The sequence below is a fragment of the Pseudorca crassidens genome, chromosome 21 (assembly GCF_039906515.1).
Source record: "Pseudorca crassidens isolate mPseCra1 chromosome 21, mPseCra1.hap1, whole genome shotgun sequence".
Taxonomy (NCBI): Eukaryota; Metazoa; Chordata; class Mammalia; order Artiodactyla; family Delphinidae; genus Pseudorca; species Pseudorca crassidens.
The window spans coordinates 31,434,080-31,454,762 of record NC_090316.1 but is presented as its reverse complement, the minus strand read 5'-3'; the positions used below and the strand labels follow the sequence as shown (position 1 = coordinate 31,454,762).

Sequence of the window (20,683 nt, the reverse complement as noted above, 5' to 3'; positions counted from 1 at the left end):
GAGGCCAGGCTCGCAGTGACGACAGTCGATAGATAGGGCATCTGTAGCTGCTGTGGCTGCGGAGGTTTCGAGGGAGAGAAAATGCGTGACTGATGTGATGGTTAACGTGTCAGCTTGGCGGGGGGGGGGGGGGCGCGGGGGCTCAGGGATGCCCAGAGGGCTGGTGAAACATGATTTCTGGGTGTGTATGTGAGGATGTCTCTGAAACTTCCAAGGCTTTAAGGGTCTAAATAGAACAAAAAGGCAAGGGAAGGGCGAATTTGTTTTCTCTGCTTGAGCTGGGCCATCGGAGCTCCTGGCATTGGGCCTTTGGACCTGGGCTGAACCTTCCTGGTTCTCCGGGCTGCAGACAGCAGGTCCTGCGAGTTCTCAGCCCCCGGAATCATGCGAGCCCACTCCTATAATCCATCTCCTCCTGCATGTCTCCGTGTGTGTATCTGTCTCTCGAGAACCCTTGTGAACACAGCTGAGTCAAGGAGGAGTGGGGCGGGCCAGGCAGAAGGATGCCTGCCGGAGGAGACGCGTCACATGGGAGGGTGATTCTGGGATCTTTTCCTTCATACTTTTCAATAATAAAAAGGTGACCACGTAGTTAAGAGAGCTGAAGATGCCCACCCCAGAAGACGTGGCTCACCCGCTCCCACGGAGCACACGCAGTGCCTGGCCCTGTCGCAGGGTCCAGGTAGGAGGCTGAGCTGGTGAAGTGTCCCCTCGGTGTGAGGACAGCTGCACCCGTGTCCCACGTGGCCTTGCACTTCATTGCTGAGCCCAGAGATGCACATGAGAGGGCCTGGGAGGAGAGAGGGGGCAGAGCCAGACCACGAGCCACGGTGGACGCTTTAGCTCAGCTGGGTACCTTCTGGCTGGGGGGCTGTCACAGAAGACAGCAGGGACCGCGAGTGCCGGGAAGGATCCTGGAGATGGCCTCAGCCACGGCTCAGCTCGCCTTCACAGACGAGGAACCCGAGGCCCAGGAGACGAAGTTCCTTATCTGACGTCACAGCAGAGCTTGCCTGCACTGCCTAAGGTACAAATCCCTGGAACCGCTGCCCGCTACCCTACAGTCAGGGCTGGGTCCATGACGTAACCTGTTTATTCGTTTGTCTGACGGTCAGGCTACGTTACCAGGATACAGCAACGTAAGGACACAGTGTCTGCTTCCCCAGGACTTCCTAGAAATCACAGCAGGACAGGACACGTCACCTCATGGGATGGGAAACGAGAGCCGGGCAGGCTTCCCGGAGGCGGCATGTGATTTGGAGATGGGACAGGAGGATATTTGCTCAGGGAGGGGCGTGTGGGGCGGCGGTGTCTGGGATCGCACACGCTGGCACGAACAGCTCCAGATCACTGGGGGGTGAAGCGCACGGGACCAAGGGCCTGGTGGGGGAACCACCGTGACCAAAGCTCATGTTAAAAGCCTGTAAGTCTGTACCAAGGTGAGGAGGCTGAGTAAGCAGGCACCAGACGGATCGTGATTCTACTGCATGACGTATGGGTCACGGGGAGCCATGAGAACCGTGGGCACATCAGGGCACGAAATCCAGATGTTAGGAAGAGCATGCTGCAGACGGTACAGAGGGGCTGAGATCAGAGACAGACGACGCCAAGGAAAGGACGGCAGTGATTTCAGCAAGAAATGAAGTCAGGCAGGGCACGGAGAGTGGGAAGGGCATGGATTCTAGATGCAATGAACCTGTTTCAAGCTTCCTATTACTATGTGGGGTTAACAGACCCATGCACGCGTTTGTAGGGGTGCTCAGCTGTTGAGGTTCTAAAGGTTCCAATAAATAATGCCTCTCTTTCCCCCCACCCCAGGTTCAATACCAGCCGGGAGACAGACACAGGTGTCTAACAGAGATCAAACCCACTTTCATCATTCATAAAGCCGGCTGGACACCTGGGCCTTAGACCTGCGGTGCGGTGAGTTTGCTGGCCCTGCCCAGAAGGAGGTACCCACAGGGCCGCAGCTGGCACTGGACCAACTGCAGGGGCTGTCAGCGTGCCCCGCTCCTCTCTGCAAACCCTGCAGTGTGAGAAGCTGGTCTTCCTCTCCTTGGGGTGGGGGGCGGCAGAGAAGGGGAGGCGACAAGAGACCATGGGAACACATAGGGCTCCTCTCTGACACCCACCCAGAAGGCAAATCTCTGAAACAGTGACTTGAGTGGCTCTCACTGTAACTCCCCCAGGCAGTTGGCCCCAGTGAAACCGCTAGCTCTGGAGGATACATCTCAGAAAACAGATCCTAGTGCTGTTTCAAAGTAGAAAAAGGTAGACCCAAAGGCAACCGTTTGGAAACACAAAATATAGTTAGAAGTTTCACCTCCTAAAAATGTCACTGCCAGGCTTCCCTGGTGGTGCAGTGGTTGAGAACCTGCCTGCCAATGCAGGGGACACAGGTTCGAGCCCTGGTCTGGGAAGTTCCCACATGCTGCGGAGCAACTAAGCCCATGCGCCACAACTACTGAAGCCCACATGTCTAGAGCCCGTGCTCCGCAACAAGAGAAGCCATCGCAGTGAGAAGCCTGTGCACCGCAACGAAGACCCAATGCAGACAAAAATAAAAATTAAAAAAAATAAAAATGTCAATGCCTACACTTGACCACATTAGGGGGACTGACTAGATCACAGGGAAAGTGAGCTGCCTGTGCCTGAGAAAGAACAAATGATGTCTGTCTGTGGTCCTGGGAAATTTTTACAAAGCCAAAGAAACAAACGGAACACACCTTTAACAATTCTGATATTTGCCTAAATCCCATAAAGATAAAGACAAGGTCTTCAAATGAGGAAACATGATGATCCCTAAAAGGCTTAAGTTCCCACAATTTTCCACGTAAACCTGTCCTTCTCTCTGCAGCTTCCAGACCCCCCCCTCCCCAGCTCGGAACCTCTCACTTCTGACCTTTTATTTCCGGGCTCCCTGTTACCTCCATGACCTCTCCTGTCCTCTCAGTTCCTAGGACCCCTCTTTCCTGGTGACCTTGTCCACAGCCCCTCACCCGAGCCTCAGCCCCGGGAGCTGCAGACTCTCCTCCCTCCCAGGCGCATGCCCCTGTCCTTCCGGCAGCCACTGCCTTCTCACGGTCACCCCCGTGGTGCCCTCTGCCCCCCGACCCAAGGCTTAACGTCCGTGGTCAGTGGCTGTAATTATCCCCTATGACGCCAGCCTTCACCCCCAAACGCGGTCAAAGCACAGCCCTGGTTAAACCCAGCTGCCAGCTGACCCTGCCCTGCAGCAGCGTAGCTGGAGGACAGCCACCCCGGCGGAGTCCACGCCCGCCCCTAAATGCAGCCGGATGCTGCTGTCCCTCCCCACCCCCCCACCCCCGCCCCGTCCCTCTCCTGGCCGGCTGCGTGCACACCTCGGCCCTGCAGCCCGGGATGGGGACGTCATGCCGGACATCCGTGGCTTCCCTGCAGCACGTGGTCCTGAGCGGATCCCGCGGCCCCTCCCAGGCCGAGGCCCCGCTCACTGTGGTCCTCCACGTCCTCAGCCCGTGTCTCTGCGCCCCCCCGCAGCGCGTGGCCCACACTGCCAGCCGTGAATCTGTCTCCTCCGCAGGCCCTCGTGCCGCTGGTGCCCCCGGCAGCTCTCCGCCGCACCTCGCGGGCGCCATCGGGACACTACACGCCCTGGGTTTCTGTCTGCTTCCCCGGCGGCTGCTGCCGCTGGGTGTCTGCCTCCTTCCCGACGCTCCACAGCAAGGGCCGGGCTCAGGGCTCGGTCCTTCTCCCCCCCGCACTCACCCCACCCTCGGTGACTCGAGCAGCCGCCGCGCCGAGGGCGCCCCCGCTCCCCTGCAGACCCCAGGCCCAGCTGCCTTCTCTTCGGGGCCCCTGGACGCCGCAGACCCCGTCCCGGCCCCTCCTCCTCGCTCGGGCCTCCACCTGCGCCTTCTCCAGCTCAGCTTTGGCCGGTCCACCCTTCCAGGCACCCCGGCCGGAAGCGTGAGGTCGCCTTGACGCCTGCCACCTCCCATCGCGCGATCGGGACGCCTTCAAATACACGCGGACGAGGACATTCTCGGTGCTGTGCTCTCTGCTCCAAGCCCGGCCAACGTCACCTCTTACCTGGACCAACGCCGCGTGCTTCTAAGTCAGACTCGCTTTCCACGCCAGTTAGGGAAGCCAAACTTACCCCTCTGGGGGGATCAGGGCAGCAGTGACCAGACAAAAAGGATTCCAAACAAGGGCAGCGCTCAGGGTGGGCGGGAGCCCGGAGAGAGTCCCAGCGGGTGGCAGGGCCTTCAGCCAGCCTGAAGGAGCAGGAAATGGAGAAGCACCGAGAGGAGACCGAGCATCCCAGGGGTGGGAAAGAGGGAGACATGGTGGGCAGGGGGGTGGGGCAGCGGAGCAGAGGACAGGCCGGCAGAGGACGGGCAGGGGCTGCTAGAGCAGATCCTCAGCTGAGGGAGACGGGGGTCTAGGAGTCCGGAATAGAATCTGCAGAGGATGCGTCAGAAAGGGCAGGTTCTTCTAAAAACAGCTACCATATGACCCAGCAATCCCACTACTGGGCATACACCCTGAGAAAACCATCATTCAAACAGAGTCATGTACCACAATGTTCACTGCAGCTCTATTTACAACAGCCAGGACATGGAAGCAACCTAAGTGTCCATCGACAGATGAATGGATAAAGAAGATGTGGCACATATGTACAATGGACTATTACTCAGCCATAAAAAGGAATGAAACTGAGTTATTTGTAGTGAGGTCTAGAAACTGTCATACAGAGTGAAGTAAGTCAGAAAGAGAAAGACAAATACCATATGCTAACACATATATATGGAATCTAAAAAAAAAAAGTGGTTCTGACGAACCTAGGGGCAGGACAGGAATAATGACGCAGATGTAGAGAATGGACTTGAGGACACGGGGAGGGGGAAGGGTAAGCTGGGACGAAGTGAGAGTGTGGCATGGACATATATACACTACCAAACATAAAATAGATAGCTAGTGGGAAGCAGCCACATAGCACAGGGAGATCAGCTCGGTGCTTTGTGACCACCTAGAGGGGAGGGATAGGGAGGGTGGGAGGGAGATGCAAGAGAGAGGGGATATGGGGATATATGTATATGTATAGCTGATTCATTTTGTTATACAAAGTGTTATACTTTGTTATACACCAGAAACTAACGCAACATTGTAAAGCAATTATACTCCAATAAAGATGTTAAAAAAAAAAAAGGGCAGGTTCTGGTGTGGAAGGTGCAGAGTGGGTGAGGGTCTGGATGAAGCGTCACAGAGCAGAGAAGTCAGTGACTCTAAGGTAGATCTCAGGAGACAAGAACTATCGATCGCAGCGTGCAGAGGATCGCAGAGGAAAGGGGAGCTCCTGATTAATTCTCTAGTCGGGCGATCCTAAGGGCAGTGATTCCACTGGGAGAACTGGGCGGCACCGGGGAGCCGGCGGGAGGGTGAGGGCTCGGTTCTAGGTACGCGGAATCGGACGGGGTGGCGCGTCACCACGTCGGGGGCTGGGAGGACGGTTCTGGAAGGTAGCTCACAACTGGAGAGCTGGTCCAGCAGCCACCTGAACGGCGGGGACAGCAGAGCCGCGAGGGGATGGGATCGTTTCCTGCTTTAGCTGGAAGTTCAGAAGTTTGAGGTTTGGATGTTGTAATTTGTAACACTGTTAGTGAAACACTTTTAAGGAGGACTAGAAAGGGTTTTTGTAAGGAAAACCCATGTCTCATGTTCTCAGATTTGGGGAACTGGGCTAAGAGATACCTTAAATGACCTCAGGAACATAAGAAATGGGTTCTGTTGATTCCAGGCCGGCGAGACCCACGCGGAAGCTGATAAAAATCCTTCCTTCGGCTGGAAATGGTCTTAGAGGGCTGTATTTTCTAAGCAGATGATGTTAGTTTTTTGTTTTTTATCATGAAGAAAGAAGAAAGTCTTAAACCAGGGAGCTGGAAAGATGGAAGGTAGGAGCTTTCCCCTCTCTGGTTAGTTTTGTCATCACTGAGAGGAATCTGATTTAAGGAAGATTATGGCTTTGGCCAAATGTTGAACTAGTAAGGCTGTAGAGACCAGCTAACTGCGTACCATGAGCCTTGACCTTAAACTCTGGGAGCGCTGGGACACAGAAGATTTAGGGTACGTGAGGATAGTGTGTTCGAACCAGTAACCGAGAAGACGGTTTGAAAGGGTTAAGAAAAAGGTCAAAACCCGTGAATAAACACACCTAATTGTAATGAACAATTTCTTAGTTTCATTTCACCAGGGCTAGCGTTCCCCAAACCCCGTGACAGCAGAGCACAGAGCAGCCCTCGTTAGAGTAATTTTCCTGTAGGGTCTCGTATGTAGTTGTTCTGCCCTGTAATATATCTGCTTGTTTTACTATTAACATGTTTTAAATTACTTCTCAGTGAGTAAACATAACAAACACGAGAAAGACGGGGCACAGGGCTCCGTGTAAAGAGCACAGTTGCAGTAACATCTACAAGTGGTATAGTTCTCAAAGCTGCTCACGTTTACGATGAAAGACTCCAACACGAAAAGGATTATTCGAGTCCACCTTTTCATCTGACTGGTAAGCAGAGCAAGGTAGGTGCACGGGACTGCATTTGAGTAAACTAAATGGGTGTGGAACGACGGGCCCAGGACCCTGATTCCCAGGTCCCCACTGGGGTGGCGCCCGGGCTGCGGGGGAGGAAGACGACGGGGATAAAACAAGGACACCCCCACCCCCACCCCCGTCAGATCCTTCTCTGCCACCGAAGCCTCGACCCTGAGCTTCAGTCTGTGCAGCCTGGGCGACTCCAGGGCTGCCCGGGGGTGGGAACAGGAGCCCACGGCCATGGAGTTAAGGTGCTCAGAAGAGTGTCTGGCAGAAGATGCCTTCACCCTGGCTGGATTCTCAGCAGCTTTCAAGACGTCCCCGCCCTGCTCTGAACCTCGTGTCATGTCCCCTTGGCCCTGGGACCCGTCACCCCTGGTTTTCTCCCTGGGCTCGTCCCGTCTGGGCTTGTCCTCCCCACCGGGCCATTAGGTCCCGAGGACGGCTCACAGCCCAGGCGGTTAGAGCTCTCCTGGCAACAGATGGCCAGCGATTCACTTCTGTCCTCGCTGCTGACCTTCCCTGAGCTCTGGGACCAGAGCAGCGCCCCCACCCAACTCTCTCTCTGAATGACTTACAGGCGCTATACACTGCACACGTCAAACCTAACTTAACTCAGGTCTTCATTCCCCAGCCCGGTCCCATCAGATAACAGCGAACAGTGACTCAGAGCCTACTGTGCGCAGCCCCGCCAAGCGCTTGATGTGAATGAGCTCACTGAAGGCTTGTCACTGTTTCCAGTTCACAGATGAAAATAAGGTGCAGAGGGTACAGGGTCACACAATTAGGAAGTGAAGGAGCCTTGGAGTCTAACCCAGGCAAGCAGCGTTTGTGACAGTTACATCCCACGGCTTTCAGAATCTCAGGGGACGGAACCAGGAGCCGTCCTGGACCTCTCTCATCCCCTCACTTTCTGTATCCAGCTCATCACAAACCTTGTGGGTTGTAGCATTCCAAGTCCAATCATTCATCTTCACCACCACCATGAGCATCCTAGTAGAGCTTCAATAATTTCTGTTCCAGGTGACTGAAATAGCCCACGAGCTGGGTCAGGCATGCACCCCTGCATCCTTGTCACTCACCATTTTTCTTTTTTAAAACTGAGGTATTCAATGCATACAGTTAAGTCCACAAAGTACACTAATCTTAAGTCACAGCCTAAGTTTTTACGTGCGCATCTACCTGTTTAACCACGGCCACCAAGGTGGTGGTCTCCAGGCCTCAGGGGGCTGCCCCGTGCCCACCGCAGAGAACTCTGCCCCTGCTGCCTCCACGGGCATAACCTCTGTTCTGAGCCCTGTCATCATGGATGCTTCCCGTCTGCGACGCGACCACAACAGTGGACGCATGTGGCGCACACTCTTGTTTCTGGCTTCTTTTGCTCAACACGCTGTGTACACACACACACACACACACTCCCTCCTTCTCTCTCTCGCTCGCTCTCTCTCAAACCCTCCAACAGCTTCCCATTACTTGGAGCAAAACCCAAAACTCCTAAATGCCTCCCATGGACCAGCCCCTACTTCTACCTGCAGCTGAATCTCCACCCCCCGCCCCGCCTCTGCTCCGTCACACCAGTCTCCTGCCAGCCTCCTTCTGGCCACGGGGCCTTTAAACACGCTGCTCTGTCCTAAACGTCTTATAAATACTAACTTTTAGAACACACACAGACAGCCAACAGGCACATGAAAAGATGCTCAATGTCGCTAATTATTAGAGAAATGCAAATCAAAACTACAGTGAGGTGTCACCTCACACTGATCAGAATGGCCATCATTAAACAGGCTACAAATCATAAATGCTGGAGAGGCTGTGGAGAAAAGGGAACCCTCCTACACTGCTGGTGGGAATGTAAATTGACACAGCCACTATGGAGAAGAGTATGGGGGTTCCTTAAAAAACTACAAATAGAGCTACCATAGGACCCAGAAATCCCACTCCTGGGCTTATATCTGGAGAAGACTCTAGTTTGAAAAGATACATGCGCCCCAGTGTTCACTGCATCACTATTTACAATAGCCATGTAAATAGCCATGGAAACAAGCTAAGTGTCCATCGACAGATGAATGGATAAAGAAGATGTGGTACATATATACAATGGAATAGTAGCCATAAAAAAGAATGAAATAATGCCATTTGCAGCAACATGGATGGACCTAGAGATTATCATACTAAGTGAAGTCAGACAGAGAAAGACAAATATCATATGATATCACTTATATGTGGAATCTAAAAAAATGATACAAATGAACTTATTTACAAAACAGAAACAGACTCACAGCCGTAGAAAACAAACTTACGGTTACCAAAGGGGAAAGGGGGAGGATAAATCAGGAGGTTGGGATTAACAGATACACACTACTATATATAAAACAAGTAAACAACAAGGACCTACTGTACAGCACAGGGAACTCTACTCAGTATCTTGTAATAACCTATAATAAGAAAAGAATCTAAAAAAGAATATATAACTGAATCACTCTGCTGTGCACCTGAAACTAATACAACATTGTAAATCAACTATACTCCAATAAAAAAAATACTTTCGATCCTCATAAAAATGTGATGAGGTAGATATTATTATTATTCCTCATTTTCTATACGAGAAACCGAAGACGTGGAGAGAAAGTAAGTTGCCTGGGGTCACAAAGCTAACAGGTATGGAGCTGCTGGACCATCCACCGGCCCTCGGGGCCACACTGCTCCCCCTCGAGCTCCCCCAGGATGCGCGTACCTGTCACTCCAGGCGAGGTGCCTGGCCCAGGGGAGGCTCTCAATGAACAGCTGCATGAATGAATGGGCGTCAGCTCTTACTTTCAGATGACACAGCCCAGGTACCTTGTAGCTTACTGGTGGCCATGCATGTGTGTGTGTGTGTGTACGTGTGTATAGGTACATGTGTATGTATTTATAATGCTGCAGGGGCACATTTTGTTGTTTTTGTGTGAGATGCCACTTGGAAGCTGAAGCTATAAAACGAGCCACGAGGCGACAGCTTTGCTACGAACTCACTTCTATGGGACACGTCCCCAGGCTCTGCTGCACAAGTCTGCGGACGTCTAACGTAACGCCTCTCCCATATATGTCATCTTCCTTCCGTTCCTGTTTCTCTTACTCAGTCACTCAGTCTTAAGACTTCGGGAACACCTCTGATTTCTCTCTCTACCTGCAACAATTCCTGTGTCACCTCCGTGCAGTGCCTGTCCCCGGAGGCCAAGGGACACGGGGAGGCCAGAGCAGGCCGGGCTCCAGGAAGAACCGGCTGCCAGTGAGGCTCTCGAGTGGCCTCGCGTGAGACCTGAAATCTCTGAAGTCAGCTTCTGCAAGTGTGAACGGTCATCCTGTCTACCTAGCAGAAACGCTGGAAGGCAGGGAGAAAGTCGAGCCAGCACAACGCCTGGCTCCCAGGGAGCTGCTAACAAACGCCAGCTGTCGCTCTACCACCTTAGTTCAGGCCCTGCTTCCTCTCTGGATGGTGTGTCCCCGGGAGCAGGACGCCCAGGAGTTCGGTGGGCATAACTGGCCGGCTAGTGGTCCCGTTCGTGGAGATTAGGGAGGCAGCGGTTGTTCAAACGGACAACTGAGATATTAAATGGTAATCCGCGTTTGCTGAGCATTTACATATAGGACATTTGTTAAACTATTCCAGCTGTGTCCCGCAAAGCATCCCATTTTAATTGCTACAAAAATCCTGGGAGGCAGAGACCATTATGAGCCACATTCCACAGTCGGAAAACTGGGGTTCTGAGGAACGTGGCCAAGGTGCCGCGCCGGCAGGTGGAGGGACGGACATCCAAACCAGACGCGTCGTAACAGACAGAGTTCTTCACTGCATGAATGCCCTTCGCCACACCATGTACTGCTTTAAATGACACCCCTGCACCACCCAGGGAGGACCAGCAACCTCGGAAGCCCAGAGTAGGGCCGTCGTTTCACGCCCATCAGTCCTTGTGATAGGAATTATCTGAGGATGCTCAGGTCTTCTATTCTAGAGCCATCTTTGTCCTTCAGATAAGTCGGAAATCATGAAATTTCCCTAGTCCAACCTGGAGCTTGATTTCCTTGCTAACGTGGGATTGGGATTTACGAAGATCGCACGCGGAGTCCCAGCTTCTCATCCCGAGGCCAGGTGACGTCTCTGTCCTTGCCCTTCTCACCGTCCCACAGGAGCCTAAGAGAGTGCCTGGTACCCGACGGGCCCGCACAGCGCAAGTGCGGGGCAGGGAGCTGCCCGGGGTGCCGTGAGGGAGACGGAGGCAACTGGGGCTCGGAGCCTGCGCTCCAAGAAAATCACACCACCCCCGGGGGGTTAGAACAAGATCCATGTCCTTAAGGAACCTCGCGTTGCCCAACGTGCTGAGCGCATGGCGGAGAACGCAGTCTGCACGTGAGACGGCTGCCACGCCCTGTGCACGCGATTCCCCACGTCTGACTGGGGACGGGTGCAGTTCCTATCGGTGGGGTGAGACGACCTGGTGGCTAGTCACCCTCACGTCTGCGTCGATTTGGGAGAAGTGGAAGCAGGCAGCTGTAACAGTCTGGCAACGGGGAGATCAGAGCACCACCAAGCAAGGAGACTGAAGACCAGTAAAAACGGCGCGAATGCCTTCAGGAATCCTTAGGGTTCTTGGCAGAAAAAGCCTCGGGCAGAAGCGTGTGTTGCCAGGCGTGCAGTATGGTTTCTATAAATCTCCGTTGGTTTTTGAAATTTTAGCATTATTTTCTATCCTTTTCCAGCTTTACTGAGATACAGCTGATACGCAATCAGCAGAGGTTTTCACACTACAATGTTTTAGAAAAACAGTTGAGAGAAATTCCGAAGAATTTAAACAAAAAAACCAAAACAAACAAACAAACAAACAAAAGAGAGACGAGGGTAGAGGAGAGGCATATACAGAAACCCTTGGTGTTGGCGCACCTGGCCCTGGCAGAGACGGGTGACATCTCTCGGTTGTGAAACTCCCAGTAAACATAAAATCCGAAAAGATGAAAGGAAAGGCACACCCAGCGTGAAGGCTCCACTTTCCGAAGACATTTTCCTCAAATTCTCATTTTGTGCAGACCGAGAAATAAAGTGCCCAAGGAGAATCACCCCGGCTTAGCTTTCCCCAGAGTTACACACGAATGAGCCTTCCTGTCTGTCCCTCACAACAAACCGTGGTTTAAGCAAAGGCAGAGGCATTTCCCCCTCACTTTTACTGAATTAAGACGACCGACACTGGAGCTCGGCGCATGCCAAACTTGGATTTTTTCAAAGCGTCATTTGAGTTTTCAAAGCTACATAAGTGATGGGAACATAATCGTCTAGGGAATCCACAACTAACTTTTTAAAAAGTCATAAATCTGGATTTCATGCCTCATAGTTTTCAACAACTGCAAGAAATAGGTCAAAGCTTGGAACACGGTGGGTTCTTTCCCTCCCGTGTCTGAGGGCTGGCTGCCCCGGGCCTGCTCCCCACGCTTTAGTGGCGACCACATCGGCTTTCAAGCTGTACTTGGTTCTGAATTGCTTTTCATTGCTCTAACGCTCATTTAAAAGAAAAAAAATCGTGATAAAATACACATGGAAATAACTCCTTGGCTTTGTAGAACTTCTTAATTTGATCCTTTAAAACTTGTCAGGTAGTTGGCAAGAAATTTGCAAACTTATAAAAACACTAGAGCAAGTCCATAGTGTAATTTAAAGTTGGGGGTTCTTGGCAAAATTTTGGAAAGGGCTGAAAAACCAACCCCGCGGGCAGGGCTCTGTAGGTCTTGATTGTACGGGGCAGTCTAACTCGGGCTGCGTGGTAGCATCACTTGGGGAGCTTCAAAATACTACTGCAAGGGCTTCACCCCATGGCAATCAGGTCAGAGCACCTGGCGGGTGGAGGCCTTGGCCTCAGGAAGTTTTAAAGCCCCCTGGGTGACTCTGGTGGGCTGCTGGGCTGAGACAGGATCATAACCCTGGTTCTTAAACTGGCCTGCATCCTACAGACCACCTGGGGAGTTTAAAAAATACCAGTGCCCAGGTCCCAATCCAGACATTCTGATTTCACTAAAGAGCTGTGGCCTGGGTAGCAGGAGTTGAAAAAAAACACCCCCCCCCCCAGGTGATCCTAATGGGTGAGAAGCACCGTATTATAATCCCAGAGGCTCTGCAGAGCGGGCGGCTTCACCCTGGACGGGCCCGTGTGCAGTTCCAGCGGCCACAGGCCGAGAAGCATCTGTACTAAATGCATAGCAAGTGGGCACTAGTCGCCCTGCGTTGACCCATCGCTCAAAGAGGAATAAAATACGGTCCACGACTCAAAAAGCTTGAAGGAGGAGGCGGGAGAAATCCTGACATTAAAGCAGTTCAGCCAGTGCGATGTCCATTCCAAGGCAAATCAGCACCCGCCCAGAGATGAGCTTCCTTCTGCAGAGCTCTGTCCTCCTCTCTCGCTGGGCTGTTCTCTCTGGGTCGTCCTTCCTCTCCTGCCCAGGCGTCCTCAGGCCCGGGAGCCAGGCTCTCTGCCGGCAGCAGGCACGGTCTGGGGCTGGTCGGTCAGGGGTCCAGGGCTCTGAGCTGCTGCCCCAGCCTGGCAGGTAGGCCCGCCCTCCCTGCAGCTCCGGCCAGCCCTCACCTCCCGGGACTGCCCGACCAGGGCTGGTATCCACCTGGCTGGCCCTCCTCGTCCAGAGCCCGGCCGAAGCCCAGCTTCTCGCGGGCATACTTGGTTGCTTCCCTGCCAAGCGCATCCTGGACGGGACCCAGCTTTGTGACATGGGCCTCCTGGTTTCCCATGGCTGTCAGTCCTTTTTTGGGGTTTGTTTTAGTCTCCACGTTTTCTCCCCCCCCGAGGTAGCTGCGTGCCATGCTGCCGCTCCCTGTGGGGACAGAAGAGGCGTTTGCTTCTGTCCCCTCCCTGGGGTTGACCATCACTGGCCGTCTGACTAGGGAAGTCCTCTAACTAGAGCACCATGGCGTTTTCATAGAAAGCGACCGTGGCACCTGACGCAGGTCAGGTGTTTTAATGAAGCTTTTATTCAAAGCCATATTTTAGATTGAGATTTATGAAATGACCTACTGTGAATTTTATTTTTAGGTCAACTTATATCCACCATTCATTCTTAGTTCACTTTAAAATCCACTATTGTGAGTTTGCAGGTTTGAGTTGAGATGGATTTGTTTTCTCAAAAGGTCCCTTCCCCTCTTCTTTGAGGGTTGCTAGATGGTTTAGGTATTTTATTCCACATACAGATAAATGAAAGAACTTTGTCATTTGCAGGCTTCAAAAACCTATCTTTCCTTATGCTTACCATCAGGCATATTCTTCAGAGTATGAGAGAATATAGCAGCTTCCAGAATCTTGGAGTGCTATTGGATTTAGCAATTTGTGGGCTGCCGACAGGCACCAGTGAACTTACCAAATATTTAAAACCTTGCTTACACATTTTTTCCTATTAAAATAAAACTTACCAATCTAGATTTATTTTTTTACAAAGCAAATTAACATTTTTTATTTTATGGAAACAATTTAATTCCCAATGCTTAAAAATGAAACACGACTTCTCTATATCCTTCGAATGACGGCACAGGCCAGTGTCCACAGACCCCTTCCCTTCCAAGACACAACGTGGAAGGCAAACGTCTCCCTTCAGAGGCCAGCAGGCGCGGTCCAGCTGCTCAAAGCATAAGAGGATTGTTTCAGAAGATACTAGGGGTTTGCTGCGTTACGCCGGGGGTTTAAGCATTGTTCACATCTGTGATTTATTTGCTGCTGAGTCTCTGGTCAGAAATGCAACCCGGGCCGTAACATCTTTCTGATGATCTGCCTTGTTGTGTGGTTTCTGGGAACAAGTCACAGCAAAAGGCCAGGGGCCCCCTGCTCTTAAGTTTCAAAACAATTATCCCTGGGCTAAACAAGTTCTTCTTCAATGGATGTGAAGCCCCCAGTGGCGTAGGGGCCTAGGGAGGGAGGAGAAGAAGGGCAACTGAGAAACTCACAGGAAGGAGAGATCCCTTCAGGATGTCAACAGTTGGAAAAAGGGATAACAAATGTCCCAAACATGATGATGGTTCTAGATTTTAGGAGCCCAGGAAGAACGGGGGGCTGGGTGCCGGGAGGCCGGGCTTCCTTCTGGTTCTCTGCTCACAGCCGGCCGCAGGGTCATGATCCCGACGCTTCACCTGACCCTGCATTCCTTACGGGGGGGGGGGGGCGTAAGCATGACAAGGAGTGATCGGCTTTCCAGGAAACAGCACAAGGGGCTGCAGCTGGTGGAACGACTTCTCCAGGTTTCGTTCTCACGTATAACGTGGGGCGATGGTGCCGGATAAGTTCCTAATTCTCTCTCGTGTGGCTGTTTTGGATTCGATGGTTCCTTCTGATCGACTTCTTTGCTGTTACTCCTTTGTACTTATAGCGACTCATTTCATCCCCCAGCTAATTCCAAAAGCTTCTACTGCACTTAAGTTTATAATTCTCAGAAGTTCTGTCCGGATTACAAAAATGTGCTGGGGAATTCAGGTGTTCACTGGAACGTTCCATCGTACTGTAACCCACTCAAGCTAATAGTCCTGGAGGTTTATTACAGAATTATTTTTTTTCCCTTAAATTCATCACTTGGGTACTGGAGTCCCTACACAGACCAGATTTGAACGGTCTTGTTTCTGCTGCTCTTTCAAAGGCTTTGCTTTTGGCTAAAACACTGCGGGCTAGTGGGCGCACACATCCGCTGGCCTTGGGAAGAGCTGTCACTGGGAAGCACAGTATGGCAGCCATGCGATGCCTGTGGCGCCTGCCACTGCGTGTGCGGGTGCAGCGGCAGGCAGTGGGGACGGCTGAGCTGGGGGGCCGGTCCAAGGACCAGGACGCCCAGGTCTCCAGCCCAATCATTACAAAAAGCCCACTGACTTCAATGGAGATTGAATACGAATACCTTATCACCCTGCTTTTAGTGTCCAGCAGAATCACCTGCATACGGAATAGTGACTGCGCCAAGTTCAGGAAGGAGAGTGACTCGGGACGGGTTCAGAGTTACCGGCAGCCTACTTCCCATCTGTTTGTTGGAAACCCAGCCCAACCTTGTAAATAAGTCATATCTATGTAACTTACTGAAGGTGGGAGATGCTTCCATGCCCAACCCCCCCCCCCGCCCCCCCCCCCGCCGACGTCTTCACCATCAATTACATCTCACAATGCAAACGTCCCTGGCGCAGGGCACATGCTGCCTTAAATTCACGTGAACGCGTAAACCACCAATGGTCTCATTTTCTGGCAATGCGTATGTGCTTAATTTATTCTTTTGTGATTAGCTTTTTAAAAATGGACTCTATTGAGGTATAATTTACAAAGGATAAAATGTTCCCAGCTTGGACGCACAGAGTCTGATGCTTTTGACAGGCGTACACACCCATGCAATCACAGCTCCATCAGGGCGGGCGTGTTCGCGTCATCCCCAATGTCCCCTGTGTCCCTTTGCATTCCTTGCTGCCCCCATCCCTGGACCACCACGGGCCAGCGGACTAGTGTGGCCTGTCCTTGAAGGTCACGGAAAGGGAAGGACACGGCCCACGCGCTGTGACCGCCTTCGTTGGCTCGGCACAAGTGTTTGAGATTCAACCACGTTGCTGTTTGCTCCTTTTTACGGTCGTATTTATTGTTGTGCTGTTGGATGAACATACCATAGTTTTCATGCATTCACCAGCTGATGGACATCTGGGTTTTTCCAGCTATTAGATATTATGAATAAGGCTGCTATGAACAGTTACAAATCTTTTTGTTGACAGATGCTTTCCTTTCTCTTGGGTAAATACCTAGAAGTGAAATTCCTGGGTCATTTGCTAGGTATACATTGAACTTTAGTAGGAAACTGCTGAACAGTTCTCTACAGTGTTTTACGCTCCTGTCAGCAAAGTATGAGTTCTAGTTGCTCTGCGTCTTCGCTGTAACTTGGCATTTTAGTTTTGGCGTTAATTTGTCCGTAGTGGGTGAGTGTGGCCATAGCTCACTGTGGTTTTAATTTGCATTTCCCAGATGACCGATAACGTTCAGCATCTTTTCATGTGCTTTCTTTGTCATGGATATAACTTCTTTTGTGAGGTTCTGTTCTTACAGCTTGCCCATTTTTAAGAAATTGGATAGGCTTTAAGAATTCTTTATACATTCTGAATACAAGTTCCTTTTCAAAAACATGGACTATGAATGTTTCTTCCCTGTCTGGAGCTTGCCTTTTCATTTTCTTAATGGTGTCTTTCAAAGAACAAAACTTCTCATTTTCATGAAGTCCAACTTATCAATTTTCCTTTTATGGTCAGTGCTTGTGCTTGGGTTTGTGTCCCAAGAAATACACAACCCAAAGGTCATGAAGATTTTCTCCTACATTGTTTTCTAGAAGTGTTTTCAACCAGTATTTTTTGACGGAAGTGTAAGGTATGGAAACCTCACTAGAGACCAGACATGGAACGGGGAAGAGGAGGGAAAAAATAAGAAGAAGGATGAGAAATTTGGTGACAAAACAGAGCTGGCCCTCTTGATAAGCAAACATATTAATGGGATCATGAAAATAAGCACAGTCCTATAAACCCCAAGACCTCACAGAAACAGGCGTATCCTAAAGGAGAATCAGGAGGCAGTAGGCACTTATCACTTTCTGATTTTTCTTCCTTTAAAAAAAAATGTAGAGTGAATTCATTCCCGGGGAAACTGGGAGAACACAGGCTGCAGGCTATTGCTTGGGAAGTGCCACAGCTGCCTCGGCTCATAACACACTCGATACACACAAATATATATAAACATATACACGCATAAACATATACACACAAATATATATACATATACATGCATAAACATATACACACTCGATACACAAATATATACAAACATATACACGCATAAACATATACACACTCGATACACACAAATATATACAAACATATACACGCATAAACATATACACACTCGACACACACAAATATATACAAACATATACATGCATAAGATTTATTTTTTTACTTCAAGACCATGCTTGCTGGGCCATATTTAGCTTACCGCTTGTCTTAAAATAATCAAAATGGAATAGATTCCAACAGCACAAACAAGTCTCCTCGAGAGGGTAGTGAGAGGTCAGCCCCAGGGGCAGAGTTGGGCCAAGTGGTGACTAAGAGGGAGGGAGATAAGATCTGTCTACAAATACCTGGAGGCTGTAAACAACAAACGAGTTCACAACAAAGGCGGCCCAGGAATTCGCTGTGCCTTCAGGAAAGGAAGCAGACAGGCAGGGGAGCCTTCCCACTGGCGCGCGTAAGCCCGGCCCTCCTCCCCCAACTCCCGCCCTCCTGGCCATTCTCCCCAGCTCCCTGGTGCTCTTCATCCCCTTTGCAGGGCCACCATCTAGATCATGGTTTCACATGGCATGTGGCTGTCAGGCCACCTCCCATCAGGGCTCTCAGATCTAACTTCATCTCCCTTCACTCCACTGCCCAGAAATCCTCACAAGAACTGTGGAGACCACGTTCCTCTCTGGCTCCAAACGCTGCAGATAAAAGTATAAGGACCTTGGCAGCGACCTTGGTTTGGTCTTCAGGCCTCTACCATGTGGCCCCTGGAGACCTTCCATCCTTCCCAACAAGCACCTGTCCTGAATCTCTCTGCTCAAGGAGACTGGCCTTCCAGACCTCGACCCGTATAGCACCCACTGCCCTGTCACCCCCTTCCAATCGGATTCAGTTTTAACCCAAGATATTATAGGTGTCTTCAACATATGATGCAGGGGATTAAAAAAAAGAAAGCAAATATGTGGACCTTGCTTTCAAGAAGCTCATAATCTAGCAGTAAGAGACATACATAAACAATTAATTATAATTAATTAATTAATTATATATGAATTATCCTTTTTATACTATAGTATTTATACCGGTTATATGAAAACAATACTGTAAAACCATAACAGAGGGTGAAATTAATTTTTCCTGGAAGGTCTGGGGACTGCTTCCCAGAAAGGCTTGTCCCAGGATAATTAGGAAAAGGATGTGTGTGTGCGTGTGCGTGTGTGCGTGTGTGTGTGCGTGCGTGTGGTGTGATGGGGGATGCTGATGGTGTGGCCTGGCAGGGGAGAGATGGACACGCACAGCTTGGTGTCAGGCATGGTAGTGGGTCCTGGGTAGCCAGCTGGCATTGAGGGGCAGGGAGGCAATGGATGGTGGGAAGATGGGCTGAGAACAAGTGTTGGGAAAGGTCTTGAATGCCTTGTTGCAGAGTTTGAACTTGATCTTGCAGGCAAAGGTAAGTCACCTGAAATGTAACATGACGAGATCTGTGTTTTCCAGAGACGCATCTATAAGGACAGAAAGCAGCGACAGCGGAAGTGGAGGGAGAAGGCGTCTGGAAGACACAGCTGGCGTGCCCTGCAGCCCCCGGGGGTTAAAGACGACTCCCGGGTTTCTGGTGTGTGTGGCTTGCAGGGCTACAGATGCAGTTCCGGGAGCCCCTCCTTCCCGGGGGACGCAAGTCCACGTCTCTTCCTCGTCACCTCTTAATGGCCATTTTCTCTCTCTCTGCGTGGGCGCATTCAGCATTTATGGACTGACACTCCCTGCTTTTCTCTCACCTCAAGGTTTGCTCATCCAACTGTGTTAACAAGCACCGTGCTGCACTTTTTCCAGGTGATGCCTCTGTTCAGCAGTGTAGCCAAGGTGGAGATTAAGTCTTAGCAACACACCCACCTTTAGGTGGGGGGTCTGTAGCTGTAAAAGCAACCAAAAAGCATCTTGGGGGTGGGGTGGGCTTCCAGACCTTTCCACATTGCCTCATAGCATTTTTGGAATTATCTTATGTATCTCTTGCATCGTTTATCGATCCAAACAATGTTAAAAAGAAAAAAAAAACTGTATTTATACAAACTCAGAGGGGTGTATTACTTTCATTTCATAGTAATATTGTTTTGTTCAGTGTTATTCAGTCAATGAAGAAAAAAAAAACCCACCTAACCAAAAGAAGTCTTTCCAAGCAGAACCATAAAGTTTCTGCCTTGTCACACTTAGTGTCAGGCGAGTGTAAAAGCAGGAGGTGAGACATTGCAAGCCCAGACCTTCCTGCGGGACGGAGGATTTGAGGTCCCGCTCAGTGCAAGCAGGATGTGCACGTCAGGGTGATGTCCACGATGCTGCGGTCTCGTAAACGTGCCCAAGGTGGCAGGCTTGCAGACTTCAAAAGGAGGTACTGCCTGGGTTGGAAGGCGAGCCAAAGACCTTAACAGACACCCCATCAAAGATGGTCCTCAGATGGCAAAGGAGCGTATGAAAAGATGCTCCGCATGGTGTGTCATCAGAAAAATGCAAACTAAAACAACAGTGAGGTAGCACTGCACGCCCATTCGCATGACCGAAATCCAGGCAAATCCTTGTCACCAAATGCTGACAGGCGTACGGGGCAACAGGAACTCTCACTCACTGCTGGTGGGAACGTGAAATGGTGCAGTCACTTTGAGAGACAGTTTGCTGGTTTCTCATCAAACTAAACACACTCTTACTGTCCAGTCCAGCAATCACACGCCTCGGTATTGATCCAAAGGAATGGAAAACTTATGTCCACCCGAAAACCTGCACACGAATGCTTGTAGCATTTGGCGTTCATAATCGCCAAAATTTGGAAGCCATAATATCCTTCAGTGGTGAGTGGATAAGTAAACTGGGGTACCTCCACACAATGGAATATTATCCAGCACTAAAAATAGACGTGCTATCAAGCCATGAGAAGACACGGAAGAACCTTAAATGCATACTTCTGTGTGAAGGAAGCCAATGTGAAAAGGCTATATACTGTATGATTCCAGCTCTGTGATATTTTGGAAATGCAAAACTATGGAGAGAGTGAAAACATCAGGGGTTTCCAGGAGTTGGTAGGGGAGTGAATAGGTGGAGCACAGAGGTTTTTAGGGAAGTGAAACTACTCTGCACGATACTATAATGATGGATACACGTATCCAAACCCATAGGATGTACACCACCAAGAGCAAACCCTAATGTGAACTATGGGCTCTGGGGGATGAGATGTGTCAATGGAGGGCCATCAGTTGTAACAAACGTACCCTGGTGGGGATGCTGTTAACAGGGGGAGTCTGTGTGTGTACGGGGACAGGGGGTGTATGGGA

At 50.7% G+C, this 20,683-nt stretch overlaps 1 protein-coding gene and 1 long non-coding RNA gene across 6 annotated transcripts in view; one reads left to right on the top strand and one right to left on the bottom strand.

Annotated features, from left to right (window-relative positions):
- Positions 1–20,683, bottom strand: part of MCPH1 (microcephalin 1) — a 236,894-nt gene that overhangs the window by 26,769 nt on the left and 189,442 nt on the right. The gene's annotated exons all lie outside the window — the stretch shown is intronic.
- On the top strand, positions 1,277–19,436 carry LOC137215980 (uncharacterized). Of its 2 annotated transcripts, XR_010939522.1 has the most exons (5): positions 1,277–1,423; positions 1,819–1,923; positions 5,780–5,933; positions 6,378–6,555; positions 18,861–19,436. It is a non-coding gene; the product is annotated as an uncharacterized lncRNA (long non-coding RNA). The 2 variants fall into 2 exon arrangements; XR_010939521.1 differs by having other exon boundaries at positions 1,277–1,923.